The 12835-nt window shown below is 42.7% G+C and overlaps 1 protein-coding gene across 1 annotated transcript in view; it reads right to left on the bottom strand.

The window, feature by feature from the left end:
- Positions 1–12835, bottom strand: part of LOC121570819 (neuroendocrine convertase 2-like) — a 112782-nt gene that overhangs the window by 15835 nt on the left and 84112 nt on the right. The gene's annotated exons all lie outside the window — the stretch shown is intronic.

Raw genomic sequence — 12835 nt, 5'->3', positions numbered from 1 at the left:
TGTTGCTCTGTCCCAGGAACATAAATAGTTATTTTTCAAACCAATGGTCAACTCCCATGATGTGTCTTGCCCCACTTTTGAAACCTTGATGATGCATTGGTACACTTATTTATTCCAGGAAGGCCTCATCTGAAGATCTCAAGCCATATTATTGGTGTGGTTCGCTGGTTTCTGAGAAATTCCCCCAACTTTGTGAAATCTGCCCATCTGTGAAACGTGTTTGAAATAAAGACGACCTGGAATGTGCCCAGAATTTTGTGTTGACACTGACATCATGTGACAGTGTGTTGTGAAAAATGGATACAGAATTTCTGCTGGATGATTTAGCATGCTGCTCAGCTAGCTAAGTAGCTAGCTAGCTAAGTAGCTAGCTAGCTAACGTTTGCTAGCACCTCTGTTCTACATAGCTTGCTAGGAAATGTTAGCTAGCTAGCTAGCATTAGGTAAAACCTAAAACATATTTTTGAATAAAGAAATTCTGCTAGACGATTTAGCACGAGATGATCTTTGTCATGATATAGTTAGCTAGATAAGTCGATCACATTTGTTGGCTAGTTAACTGCGCTAGCTAGCTAGCAAAAATTAGCTGCCAGCTAGCTAGCTAACATCGACATGACATAATTTGTTTAGATAGCTTTTTTGGATTAGCACGCTACATAGTTAGTTATCTAACTTTTGAACTCGGGTACTGTTTCTAGCTAGGTAGCTGGTAAGTTAGCTAGCTAGCATTCTTTGTCAACACACTAGTGGTTCCAATTTTAAGAATAACTTACCTGTGTATAAGCAAAAATGTTTAATTAGCTAACTAACCCCTATAATCTGTGTTAGCTAACTATTAGTGTTAACAAGTAATGTAAAACACTAGCTATTATTATTATTGTTGTTATTAGCTAGCAGTGGATAACTTAACTAGTTAATCCTAAATGGTATTGTTACGTTCCCCAGCAAGAAACATTTTTATTTTGCTCAAACAGAAGGGAGAACTAACAAAGAGTCACTAACAACAACCAAAACAAAACAGGTGGGGTTCTAAGAGGGGTTCTGAAAGACACTCATGGGGGTGTCCTCTGAAAGTTGACTAGAAACAACAACTGGGACCTAAAAGACATCCACCATGAGCGCCCACTAAATATGCCCAAGAAGAGGCAAACAAAATAAAACCCCACAACAAACGTAAAGACAGGAAGCAAACCAAAAAGTGGTATATTTTATGTTTGAGATTCTTCAAAGTAGCCACTCTTTGCCTTAATGACAGCTTTGCAAATTCTTCGCATTCCCTCAACCAGCTTCACCTGGAATGCTTTTCCAACAGTCTTGAAAGATTTCAAACATACAGTTGAAGTCGGAAGTTTACATAAACCTTAGCCAAATATATTTAAACTCAGTTTTTCACAATTCCTGACATTAAATCTTGGTAAAAATTCCCTGTCTTAGGTCAGTTAGGATCACCTCTTTATTTTAAGAATGTGAAATGTCAGAATAATAGTAGAGAGAATGATTTATTTCAGCTTTTATTTTTTTCATCACATTCCCAATGGGTCAGAAGTTTACATACACTCAATTAGTATTTGGTAGCATTGCCTTTAAAATGTTTAACTTGGGTCAAACGTTTTTGGGTAGCCTTCCATAAGCTTCCCACAATAAGGTGTGTGGATTTTGGACCATTCCTCCTGACAGAGCTGATGTAACTGAGTCAGGTTTGTAGGCCTCCTTGCACGCACACGCGTTTTCAGTTCTGCCCACAAATTTTCTATAGGATTGAGGTCAGGGCTTTGTGATGGCCACTCCAATACCTTCACTTTGTTGTCCTTAAGACATTTTGCCACAGCTTTGGAAGTATGCTTGGGGTCATTGTCCATTTGGAAGACCCATTTGCGACCTAGCTTTAACTTCCTGACTGATGTCTTGAGATGTTGCTTCAATATATCCACATAATGTTCCTTCCTCATGATGCCATCTATTTTGTGAAGTGCACCAGTCCCTGCTGCAGCAAAGCACCCCCACACAATGATGCTGCCACCCAATACTTCACGGTTGGGATGGTGTTCTTCGGCTTGCAAGGCACCCCCTTTTTCCTCCAAACATATCAATGGTCATTATGGCTAAACAGTTCTATTTTTGTTTCTTCAGACCAGAGGACATTTCTCCAAAAAGTACGATCTTTGTCCCCATGTGCAGTTGCAAACCGTAGTCTGGCTTTTTTATGGCGGTTTTGGAGCAATGGCTTCTTCCTTGCTGAGCGGCCTTTCAGGTTATGTCGATATAGGACTCGTTTTACTGTGGATATAGATATTTTGTACCCGTTTCCTCCAGCATCTTCACAAGGTCCTTTGCTCTTGTTCTGGGATTGGTTTGCACTTTTCACACCAAAGTACGTTCATCTCTAGGAGACAGAACGCGTGTCCTTCCTGAGCGGTATGACGGCTGCGTGGTCCCATGGAGTTTATACTTGCATACTATTGTTTGTACAGATGTACGTGGTACCTTCAGGCGTTTGGACATTGCTCCCAAGGATGAACCATACTTGTGGAGGTTTACAAAACATTTTCTGAGGTCTTGGCTGATTTCTTTTGATTTGCCCATTTTGTCAAGCAAATAGGCACTGAGTTTGAAGGTAGGCCTTGAAATACATCCACAGGTACACCTCCAATTGACTCAAATTATATCAATTAGCCTATCAGAAGCTTCTAAAGCCATGATATCATTTTCTGGAATTTTCCAAGCTGTTTAAAGGCACAGTCAACTTAGTGTATGTAAACTTCTGACCCACTGGAATTGTGATACAGTGAATTATAAGTGAAATAATCTGTCTTTAAACAATTGTTGGAAACATTACTTGTGTCATGCACAAAGTAGATGTCCTAACTGACTTGCCAAAACTATAGTTTGTTAACAATAAATTTGTGAAGTGGTTGAAAAAACGAGTTTTAATGACTCCAACCTAAGTGTATGCAAACTTCTGACTACAACTGTATGCTGAGAACTTGTTGGCTGCTTTTCCTTCACTCCGCGGTCCAACTTGTCCCAAACCATCTCAATTGGTTTGAGGTATGGTGTTGGTGGAGGCCAGGTCATCTGATGCAGCACTCCATCACTCCTTATTGGTCAAATAGCCCTTACACAGCATGGAGGTGTGTTGGGTCATTGTCCTGTAGAAAAACAAATGATAGTCCCACTAAGTGCAAACCAGATGGGATGGCGTATCGCTGCAGAATGCTGTGGTAGCCATGCTGGTTAAGTGTGCCTTGAATTATAAATAATTCACAGACAGTGTCACCAGCAAAGCACCACCACAACATCACACCTCCTCCTCCATGCTTCACGGTGGGAACAACACATGCGGAGATCATCCGTTCACCTATTCTGCACCTCACAAAGACACAGCGGTTGGAAACAAAGTAGTGGTTTCTTTGCAGCAATTCGACCATGAAGGCCTGATTCACGTAGTATGCTCTGAACAGTTGATGTTGAGATGTGTCTCTTACTTGAATTCTGTGAAGCATTTATTTGGGCTGCAATCTGAGGTGCAGATAACTCTAATGAACTTATCCTCAGCAGCAGAGGTAACTCTGGGTCTTCCTTTCCTGTGGCGGTCCTCATGAAAGCCAGTTTCATCATAGCGCTTGATGGTTTTTTGCGACTGCACTTGAAGAAACCTTCAAAGTTCTTGACATTTTCCGTATTGACTGACCTTCATGTCTTAAAGTAATAATGGACTACCATTTCTCTTTGCTTATTTGAGCTGTTCTTGCCATAATATGGACCAAATAGGGCTATATTCTGTATTCCACCCCTACCTTATCACAACACAACTGATAGGCTCAAATGCATTAAGAAGGAAAGAAATTCGGTCTTATGTAGCAAAATTTGAAATGGTGTTTTTTACATTGGATAAAAGCAGAGACACAGAGCTACAAAATGGTATATCATACACTGCATTTGAGGAACAATGGGAAAGTAATTATGCTTGAAAGTTTATAAACTTCTAATCTCACTTTTGAGAAAATGGCCATTGAATGTTTTGGTACCTACTGGAGAGCTCTTCTTTGTCTACACCCCATTCAGCATCGTTCACACCCTCTTTAGATTTAGCCGCACCCATCTCGTTTCGCTCTCGGAGCCTTCAGAGCGCACACTGGACGCTCTGGTCGATGAGTAGGGTTGATCCGAACGCTCTGACCTAACAAACGCAGTCAAGCACCCAAGCTAACTGGCTAACATTGGCTAGCTTGCTAGCTACTTCCAGACACAAATGGGAGAGCACCCCACTGACCATTTTACTTGCCCTTGCAAAGCTGGTTAGGCTTTTTTCATGTTATCCAGAGCGTTGGTGATGTAACTTTGCTGCTGGCAATAATATAATTATGCTTATTTGCCGACGTTTACTGACACCGGCCATATTCAACGGGTGTTGAGAGTTCAGAAATTAATCAGTTATTCTGCGCTCTGGCATACTTAGACTGAATTTACGAATGCACCCGAAATGGTTACTTGCATAGTGGAGTCTTTTGTTAAGACATGTAGCTAGCTAGCTAGGTAAACAATGAACCATAATCCCAGCTCATGACGTTACTACCCTGCATTAATCTGCAGGTAGCTAACCAACCAGGTTTAGTGTTAGCTAGCTAACATTAGGCAATAACTAGCAAAGCAAATGGCTCTGAGATACGAATAATAAGATCATACACATAGCGTTAGCTAGCGAGCCAGCCAGCTAACGTTAGCTAGCTAGCTAACAGTACACTTTAACTTGAAATGAAAACGATTTTCTGTCAAAATTAGAAACGTGTAATATCTGAAAATGTATCTAGCTAGACTATCTTACCCGTATTCATCATGGATGGATGCGTCTCCCTCACGGATGCCATGGCTGCCCTTAGAGACAGGTGTTTTCTCCATTTCCTTAGCTATCATACTCTAATTCCACTGATTTCAAAACTCGGTCCTCCAAAAAGTGGAGAGCAACACTTATAATAGTAAAATAATAATATGCCATTTAGCAGACGCTTTTATCCAAAGCGACTTACAGTCATGTGTGCATAAATTTTTACGTATGGGTGGTCCCGGGGATCGAACCCACTACGCTGGCGTTACAAGCGCCATGCTCTACCAATTGAGCTACAGAGGACCACACTTATGCAGTTTAACTACGCAATACATTTTTTAAAAGCAGCAATACTTACACATACTGACCAGCTCAAATAGACAGAAGCATGCTATATGGCAGACCAATCCAAACTCATCTCTCGGCCTGTCCAGCCCACTCATTATCTCAGCCAACCATGGCTAGCGGTAAGGTTGCTGTCTTTTTTTGTGGCTAAACCAACTAGGCTCGTAATTTAACAATTTTATTAGTATTTACAGATGGCATACAAGTTTGTTATTAAGGAACATTTAAGTTCACATGTTCCAGAAGGCATTTCTGCTGCATTTTGATTTAAAAAAAAGTTTACGTTCAAATGGCTCTCCTGTGAATTAGTGTCCCGCGACATACACATAGTTTCCTGAAACAAGACACATTTTGTTACGTTACAGCCTTGTTCTAAAATGGATTAAATAAAACAATTTCCTCAGCAATCTACACACGATACCCCGTAATGACATTGCAAAAACAGGTTTTGGGAAATGTTTGCAAATGTATAAAAAAACAAAACAGAAATACCATATTTACATTAGTATTTAGACACTTTGCTATGAGACTCGAAATTGAGCTTGAGGCACAGATCTGGGGAAGGGTACCCAAACGTTATTGCAGCATTGAAGGTCCCCAAGAACACAGTGGTCTCAACATTCTTAAATGGAAGAGTTTGGAACCACTCTTTCTAGAGCTGGCCGCCTGGCCAAACTGAGCAATCAGGGGAGAAGGGCCTTTGTCAGGGAGGTGACCAACAACCCGAAGAGCTCCAGAGTTAATCTGTGGAGATGGGAGATCTTTCCAGAAGGACAACCATCTCTGCAGCACTCCACCAATTAGGCCTTTATGGTAGAGTGGCCAGATGGAAGCCACTCCTCAGTAAAAGGCACATGACAGCCCGCTATAAGTTTGCCAAAAGGCGCCTGAAGACTCTCAGACCATGAGAAACAAGATTCTCTGGTCTGATGAAACCAAGATTGATCTCTTTGGCCTGAATGCCAAGCGTCACGTCTGGAGGAAACCTGGCACCATCCCTACGCTGAAGCATGGTGGTGGCAGCATCATGCTGTGGGGATGTTTTTAAGTGGCAGGGACTGGGAGACTAGTCAGGATCAAGGCAAAGATGAATGGATCAAAGTACAGAGAGATCCTTGATGAAAACCTACTCCATAGCGCTCAGCACCTCAGACTGGGAACAAACATTCACCTTCCAACAGGACAACGACCCTAAGCACACAGCCAAGACAACGCAGGAGTGGCTTTGGGACAAGTCTCTGAATGTCCTTGAGTGGATCATCCAGAGCCCGGACTAGAACCTGATCGAACATCTCTGGAGAGACCTGAAAATAGCTGTGCAGCATCGCTCCCCATCCAACCTGATAGAGCTTGAGAGGATCTGCAGATAAGAATGGGAGAAACTCCCCAAATACAGGTGTGCCAAGCTTGTAGCGTCATACCCAAGAAGACTCAAGGCTGTAATCGCTGCCAAAGGTGCTTCAACAAAGTACTAAGTACAGGGTCTGAATACTTATGTAAATGTGATAGTTCCTTGTGTTTTTTATGTTTTTTAATGGGGTATTGTGTGTAGATTGATGAGGGAAAAAAATAATGTAATACATTTAAGAATAATGATGTAACGTAACAAAATGTGGAAAAAGTCAAGGGCATAGGTGGCGAAGGTACATACATACTTACAATACATTACCAAAAATATGTGGACACCTGCTCGTCAAACTTCTCATTCCAAAATGCAGATTCGTCTGTCAGACTGCCAGATGGTGAAGCGTGATTCATCACTCCAGAGAACACGTTTCCACTGCTCCAGAGTCTAATAGCGGCAAGCATTACACCACTCCTGCCGACGCTTGTCATTGCGCATGGTGATCTTAGGCTGGTGTGCGGCTGCTCGGCAATGGAAACCAAATTCATGAAGCCCCCCGACGAACAGTTATTGTGCTGACGTTGCTTCAAGAGGCAGTTTGGAACTCGGTAGTGAGTGTTGCAACCGAGGACAGACTATCAGCACTCGGCAGTCCCGTTCTGTGAGCTTGTGTGGCCTACCACTTCGCGGCTGAGCCGTTGTTGCTCCTAGACGTTTCCACGTCACATTAACAGCACTTACAGTTAACCGGGGCAGCTCTAGCAGGGCAGAAATTTTATGAACTGACTTGTTGGAAAGGTTGCATCCTATGACGGCACCACGTTGAAAGTCACTGAGTTCTTCAGTAAGGCCATTCTACTGCCAATGTTTGTCTATGGAGATTGCATGCTTTGTGCTCGATTTTATACACCGGTCAGCAACATTGTGGCTGAAATAGCCGAATCCACTAATTTGAAGGGGTGTCCACAAATGTTTTCCTTTTTTTTTTCTTTTTTTTGCCTAAAACTGAACTTTTGAGAAACAGATCTTGAAACCAGGATTCATCTGTGAAGAGCACACTTCTCCAGTGTGCCAGTGGCCATCGAAGGTGAGCATTTTCCCACTGAAGTTGGTTTCGACGCCAAACTGCAGTCAGGTCAAGACCCTGGTGAAGACGACGAGCATGCAGATGAGCTTCCCTGAGATGGTTTCTGACAGTTAGTGCAGAAATTATTCGGTTGTGCAAACCCAAAGTTTCATCAACTGTCCAAGTGGCTTGTGTCAAACGTTCCCACAGGTGAAGAAGCCGGATGTGGAGGTCCTGGGCTGGTGTGGTTACACGTGGTTTGCGATTGTGAGTCCGGTTGGATGTACTGACAAATTCTTTAAAACGACGTTGGAGGCAGCTTATGGTAAAGAAATGAACACTCAATTCTCTGGCAACAGCTCTAGTGGGCATTCCTGCAGTCAGCATGGCAATTACACGCTCCCTCAAAACTTCAGACATCTGTGGCATTGTGTTGTGTGACAAAACTGCACATTTTAGAGTGGCCTTTTATTGTCCCCAGCACAAGGTGCACCTGTGTAATGATCATGCTGTTTAATCAGCTTCTTGATATGCCACACTTGTCAGGTGGATGGAATATCTTGGCAAAGGAGAAATGCTCACTAACAGGGATGTAAACACATTTGTGTACATAATTGGAGATAAATAATATTTCTGTGAGTATGGAACATTTCTGGGATTTTTAGTTCAGCTCATGAAACATGGGACCAACACTTTACATGTTGTGTTTATATTTGTGTTCGGTGTACAACAATAAGTAAACATTATTAAATTGACAAGTGTTCAATGACTATATGCATTGGGCAGCAGTCTCTAAGGTGCAAGTTTGAGTACTGGGTGGTAGCCGGCTAGTAACAGTGACTAATGTTCAGGGAAGTGTGCTGGGTGGAGGCTAGTGGTGATTATTTAAGAGTCTGATGACCTGTAGATGGAATCTGTTTTTCAGTCTCTCTGTCACAGCTTTGATGCACCTATACTGTCTCTGCCTTCTAGATTGCAGTGGGGTGAACAGAACGTGGCTCAAGCGGCTGAGGTCCTTGATGATCTTCGTGGCCTTCCTGTGACAGCGGTTGATGTCGTGGAGGGCAGGCAGTGTGCCCCCAGTGATTTGTTGGGCTGAATGCACCACCCTCTGGAGAGCCCTGCGGTTGCGGACGGTGCAGTTGCCGTACCAGGCGGTGATACAGCCCGGCAGGATGTTCTCAATTGTGCATCTGTAGAAGTTCATGAGGGTCTTAGAGGCCAAGCTGAATTTCTTCAGCCTCCTGAGGATGAAGAGGCGCTGTTGTGTCTTCTTCACCACACTGTCTGTGTGGATGAACCATTTAAGTTTGTCAGTGATGTTCATGCCGAGGAACTTGAAACTTTTCAATCTTTCCACTGTGGTCCCATCGATGTGGTTGGGGGCGAGCTCCATCTGATGTCTCCTGAAGTCCACGATCAGCTCCTTCATTTTGTTGACGTTGAGGGAGAGGTCATTTTCTGGCACCACTCCGCTAGGGCCCTCACCTCCTCCCTGTAGGCTGTCTCGTCGTTGTTGGTAATCAGGCCTATCACTGTTGTATAATCTGCAAACTTGATGATTGCGATGGAGACGTGCGTGGCCACGCAGTTATGGGTGAACAGGGAGTACAGGAGGGGGCTGAGCATATTTAGTTTAGTTACCTTCACTTTCTTGTGTACAGGAATAGTTGTGGACATCTTGAAGCAAGTGGGGATTGGGATAGGGAGAGATTTAATATGTTCGTAAACACTCCAGCCAGCTGGTCTGCACATGCTCTGAGGATGCATCTAGCTTTGTGAGGGTTAACACGCTTAAATTTCGTACTCATGTCGGCCATGGAGAACGAGAGCTCACAGTCCTTGTGAGCATCGGTGGCCCGCATTGGCAGCACTGTGTTTTCCTTGAAGCGGGTGAAGAAGGTGTTTAGCTTGTCCGGAAGCAAGGTGTCGGTGTCCGCTGTGTAGCTGGTTTTCCCTTTATGATCCGTGATTGTCTGGATTCCCTGCCACATATGTCTTGTGCCTGAACCGTTGAATTGCGGCTCTATTGCCTGTTTGATTGCCTTATGGATGGCATAGCTAGGTTGTTTGTGCTTGTCCATATTCCCAGTCACCTTGCCGTGGTTAAATGCGATGGTTTGCGCTTTCAGTTTTGTGCGAATGCTGCTATCTAGCCACGTGTTTTGGTTTGGATGAGTTCTAATTGTCACAGTGGGAACAACATCCTCTATGCACTTCCTGATTAACTCAATCACAGAGTCAGTGTATAAGTCAATGTTATTCTCAGAGGCAACACGGAATATATCCCAGTCCACATGAACAATACGAAGCATAGATTTCGATTGGTCAGACCAACGTTGAACAGTCCTTACCATGGGAACTACCTGTTTCTGCCTATAGAAAGGGAGGAGCAGAATGGAGGCGTGATCTGATTTGCCGAAGGGAGGGTGGGGGAGGGCCTTGTAGCTGTCCCAGAAGGGGGAGTAGCAATGGTCAAGAATTATTGATGAGTGAGTAGCGCAGGCGATGTGTTGATTAAACTTTGGTAGCGTTTTCTTTATTAAGGTTTGCTTTTTTAAAGAAAGGTTCTTGGAAGAATTGGCTTGCATAAGGTTCTTTGTGGAGCCAAAAACCTCATATGGTTCTAACTTAAACCTTTATTTTTAAGAGTATCTAAAAAAGACTGAGTTAAAATGATTGAAAATGATTGGGGAGAGTAGGTGAAATCTTTATAGAAACCCTAGTTCTTCTTGTACTTAAGATGGTATATTCTGAACATTTTACTTTTATATAGTTTTTGGACCTTATCCCTGTATCCCGGAGCCTGGTCTAGCTCTGGTCAGTGGCAGGACTCCACCCTACATGCTCCCACAGTATCTACAGTAACTATCAAGTCAAGTATGTTAAATTATTCAGATTAAATGTGCCAATTGCTTTCACTAGCATATGTTTTACATTTTCACGACCATAAGGTCGAAATTAAGCTACGTTTTCACATCGGCTGTGAATTCATGATGTTTGAAATGAAAGATTTTTAAATGTCGTTGTTGCCACAGTGCTAATGTTGAACATAATAAAATCCCAAAACAAAACTAAGCATTATTATTATGGATTCTATCATTGTGGAAATGGGCTGAGGTATTCCTCCTCTTTACTTGTCAACATCGTGACATACGCGTCCCAGCTGGCAATGCTGGGAGAACACTCCAGCATCTTACATCACCAGCTAGTGCTGAGTCGCTCTGGTTCATGTATATGGGCCTTTCGGTAATTAATAAAACATGAACGTGCACTTTGAAAGCAGTCTTCAGTATAAACCTTTTAATTTTTTCTGCCATGTAACGAGGTATAAAGAACACACTATTATTTGTATCCCTGGCACGAACACATAGACTTAGGGATAACTGGGCAACAGTAAAAAATTAGACAACAAACAACTTTCCCTATTTTCATGGAGTAGGTCTGTGGGCCTAATGGCAGGTTTGGTAAATAAGTGATTCTATGCAAAGAGAAGATATTAAGTGGTCTTTAGAGGAGGAGAGCAATGGGGGGAGATAAGAATTCACAAAATGGGACAAACACCAAATTGAGACTCTGCATGCAGAATTCTGCAAAAACATCCTCCGTGTACAACGTAAAACACCAAATAATGCATGCAGAGCAGAATTAGGCAAATACCCGCTAATTATCAAAATCCAGAAAAGAGCCGTTAAATTCTATAACCACTTAAAAGGAAGCGATTCCCAAACCTTCCATAACAAAGCCATCACCTACAGAGAGATGAACTTGGAGAAGAGTCCCCTAAGTAAGCTTGTCCTGGGCCTATGTTCACAAACACAAACAGACCCCACACAGCCCAGGACAACAACAACAACAACACAATTAGACCCAACCAAATCATGAGAAAACAAAAATTACTTGACACATTGGAAAGAACAAACAAAAAAACTGAGCAAACTAGAATGCTATTTGGCCCTAAACAGAGAGTACACAGTGGCAGAATACCTGACCACTGTGACTGACCCAAACTTAAGGAAAGCTTTGACTATGTACACACTCAGTGAGCATAGCCTTGCTATTGAGAAAGGCCGCCGTAGGCAGACCTGGCTCTCAAGAGAAGACAGGCTATGTGCACACTGCCCACAAAATGAGGTGGAAACTGAGCTGCACTTCCTAACCTCCTGCCAAATGTATGACCATATTAGAGACACATATTTCCCTCAGATTACAGCGATCCACAAAGAATTCGAAAACAAACCCAATTTTGATAAACTCCCTTATCTACTGGGTGAAAAACCACAGTGTGCCATCACAGCTGCAAGATTTGTGACCTGTTGCCACAAGAAAAGGGCAACCAGTGAAGAACAAACACCATTGTAAATACAACCCATATTTATGTTTATTTATTTTCCCATTTGTACTTTAACTATTTGCACATTGTTACAACACTGTATATATACATAATATGACATTTGAAATGTCTTTATTCTTTTGAAACTTCTGAGTGTAATGTTTACTGTTAATATTTATTGTTTATTTCACTTTTGTTTACTATCTACTTCCCTTGCTTTGGCAATGTTAACACACGTTTCCCATGCCAATAAAGCCCTTAAATTGAAATTGAATTGATAAGAAGAAGAAAGGCTCTGATAGAGAGAGAGAGAGAGAGAGAGAGAGAGAGAGAGAGAGAGAGAGAGAGAGAGAGAGAGAGAGAGAGAGAGAGAGAGAGAGAGAGAGAGAGAGAGAGACAACAAGGTAGCACGTCCGGTGAACAGCTCAGGGTTCCATAGCCGCAGGCAGAACAGTTGAAACTGGAGGGGGAGCATACTTAAATTCACACAGGACACCAGATAAGACAGGAGAATTACACCAGATATAACAGACTGACCCTAGCCATAGACTATTGCAGCATAGATACTGGAGGCTGAGACAGGGGGGGTCAGGGGACACTGTGGCCCCGTCTGACAATATCCGCAGACAGGGCCAACAAGGCAGGATATAACCCCACCCACTTTGCCAAAGCACAGCCCCTCACCACTAGAGGGATATCAAGAGAGAGAGAGAATAAAGACATTTGAACTTGAATTTGACTCTGGGAGAGAAAGACAAAGAAATAAATAGGTTGTTTGTAATGAGACAGTCATGGTTTCAGTCACTGTGGAGCTGCAGTTAGGAAAAACATCTCATCCATGTTAATAGAGTGAGAACAGCAGTAGCCATATTCAGTGTAGGAGTAAGACCTTCAGACACTGACTGGTAATGGCTGAATAAA

Source organism: Coregonus clupeaformis, chromosome 1, assembly GCF_020615455.1.
Source record: "Coregonus clupeaformis isolate EN_2021a chromosome 1, ASM2061545v1, whole genome shotgun sequence".
Taxonomy (NCBI): Eukaryota; Metazoa; Chordata; class Actinopteri; order Salmoniformes; family Salmonidae; genus Coregonus; species Coregonus clupeaformis.
This window is presented reverse-complemented; position numbering and strand designations above follow the sequence as displayed.